Source organism: Malurus melanocephalus, unplaced genomic scaffold (genome assembly GCF_030028575.1).
Source record: "Malurus melanocephalus ecotype Western Australia unplaced genomic scaffold, MMel_1.1 scaffold_125, whole genome shotgun sequence".
Classification (NCBI taxonomy): domain Eukaryota; kingdom Metazoa; phylum Chordata; class Aves; order Passeriformes; family Maluridae; genus Malurus; species Malurus melanocephalus.
This window is the reverse complement of record NW_026623357.1, coordinates 290,717-293,659: the sequence shown is the minus strand read 5'-3', so window position 1 is coordinate 293,659 and position 2,943 is coordinate 290,717.

Sequence of the window (2,943 nt, the reverse complement as noted above, 5' to 3'; positions counted from 1 at the left end):
AAAAAGAATAAGAAAGTTTTGTGGATAATACATTTTCCCTGCGGGAACTAATTCCACCAAGATATTGACTACAAGCCTGTCGTTGTTTTAAAATATGTGGACATGTATCAAATGGTTGATTCTTGTCCCCAGAGTCACCTTGTGAAGCTTTATGTGTGCACTTTATCCCCCAAGCATCCTGAGACCATGGAGGAAAAACTTTAATTTGTCCTCCCAAGTCAGTGCTTATCCCTGCCTTGAATTCTTTTTGCCATCAGATCACTGTGCTATCCATATTTTGGTCTTTAGGGCCGTGTCCACTCCAGTTCCTTTGTTTAATATATTTTTAGCCCTTCCACTGTGGGATGACAGACTGYAGCACGTTAAAGCAGGGAGAATATTTGTATTGATTTCCAAATGCTGCAGATTGAGAGCAGATGTACCACGTATTCCCCAAACGTATGTTTTAACTTTCATTTATGTGCTGTGCTGAACAGTCTGCGAGCCAGGAAGTGATTTATATCTGCTAATTGCATGCACTTTGGTAGATTTGCAGCTAAAAATAAGCGGTTTGTTTTTTAATTACAAATGATTTATCCTCTCACACTGCATGTAGCTAAAACTTCGAAGCTAAATGAAAACTAGGAGAATCTGCATTTGGTTTCTGCATCTGCCATGGACTTTTTTGGCATCTTTAGCRGGTTATCCGTGTGCCCAGCACAGAGGAATCTGGATCTCATGGATGAGATTATTTCAGAGAGATGAAGGGAACGCTTTTGTGTTACAGCTGAAGAGGTGTCYCAGCAGTTGCTGCCAAAAGCAGTGGAGAGTTTGGAGAAGAATCCTGCTCACCTTTGCTGGATCCAACGCTCAGGCAGCTGCGGGGAACTGGACCCAGCGGAATGGTCTGGGGGAACATCACTGCCGTTCCCTCTCTTCAGAGGATTTGTGGAACAGATTTACCTGGCTGAACACAGACACAAGAGGTGTTTTCTCGCTGTTAGATCAGTCAGAAGGAACCTGAAATGTCAGTGCAGAGGGTCAGGGCAGGCAAGCCTGGACTGGTGCAATCCCAGCTGCACGGCCTGACCTTCCCACTGGCACTGCTCCGGTATTCCCGGTATTCCCGTGGCTCCAGGGCAGTGTCAGGCCCCTGAGGGCACTGCTGCAAATCCATCCCAATCTTTTCCAGGCTCAGTTCTGGAGCTAATGACACAATTTCCTGGGGTGTCTCCAAGCTCAGCCCTGGCCCCATCAGAGCCTGTCACTGCAGCACCCCTGTGCCAGCCCTGGACACTCCTGATGCAAGGATTGACTTCCCTGCTCCACCTCAGAGCTGTCCCATCCCTGGGGACCTGCTGGCAGCCACTGCACTGTGTCCCAGCTCCTGATGGATGGACCCTGAGCTGTCATTGATTCTCAGCTTCATCTCAGACCTGATGAACTTTCCTGATGATCTTGGCTGGACCTGGCCTGCCTCACCTGGAATGGGGGTGGTGCTTCAAGGACCTAAACTGGCACAAGCTTGGGTGCCAGCAGGTGCCAGCCCCTTYCCTGAGTCACACCAGATCCTAAAACACATGGAGCTTGGCTCACTTGGTCCATGTCATCCATGTTGGTTTGTTTACTACTCAGTTTTCCCAAGGAAATCGATAATCCCATGTCTTTTTCATCCCTGTTGGTTTGTTTACTGCTCAGTTTTCCCAAGGAAATGGATCATCTCTCTTCTTTTTCCAGGCTGGTGAGAAGAGGAATATGTTCATGTTTTTTTGGGTGAGGAGAAGGTGTTTCCAGACCTCMATCTCCTTCCCTAACACGCAGCCAGATGTTTATCTGGGTTTCTTCCTCCTCTTGAGGCTCTGTTAGTGTCTGACAAGAAATACAAGATTCATATGGCAGAAGAGAAGCCTAAGGGATCTGATCTAGCAGGAAGCGAGGAGGAAATTCCTTTAATCTTGTCCTTGTTTCCACTCTGCTTATGAGCTTTTTATTAAACAGTTGCTGACTTTTGAAATCCTAAACCTAATCTAAGCATCCCAGGAATGTGATCATTCTCCTGGATAGAAAGTAATTATCACTCCTAGGAGCTTCCACCAGCTTTGGCAGTGTCCTCCAACCCCAGCAAAACTGCTGCCCATCATTGGAAGGAGGGAATTCCAACCCTCCTGCCCAAAAACTCAGTTTCTAATCAGAAGAAAGAGGGAAAAGCATGTTTGGGGGCTGGTCTGGCTGACCAGGTGGGGATCAGCCACAGGCTGATAGTTTTGGAAGTGTTTTCGAACCTCAACGATTCCATGATTCTGTGAGAAATGTTCCCCTCCAAGTGCAATAATCCCACAGGTTGTGGTTACTGCATGGGGGCAGACCCTTGGGACGGGAAAAGAATGGAAAGGATCGGGAAGGGATGGAAAGGGTCGGGAAGGGATGGAAAGGGTCGGGAAGGGATGGAAAGGGTCTGGAAGGGATGGAAAAGGTCTGGAAGGGATGGAAAGGGTCGGGAAGGGATGGAAAGGATCGGGAAGGGATGGAAAGGGTCGGGAAGGGATGGAAAGGATCGGGAAGGGATGGAAAGGGTCGGGAAGGGATGGAAAGGGTCGGGAAGGGATGGAAAGGGTCTGGAAGGGGTGGAAAGGGTCGGGAAGGGATGTTCAGTGACCGAGCACTGAACAGTTTGTCCAGAGAGCGTGTCGAGTGTCCCTCCCTGGACATATTCCAGAACTCTGGGGACACTATCTTACCCATGTGCTGTGGGGTGGCGGAGCAGGAGGGTGGACCCGATGATCCGCTCGATTCTGCGATTCTGAGTTTGCTCACAGGTTGGACCCGATAATCTCGGAGGCGACTCTGTGCAAAGCGCTCCCCCCGCACTAGCGACAATCCCGCAGAGACTGTATGAGGGACAGACCCTCGGGAAGGGGAAAGGGACGGGAAAGGAGAAGGAGAAGGAGAAGGAGAAGGAGAAGG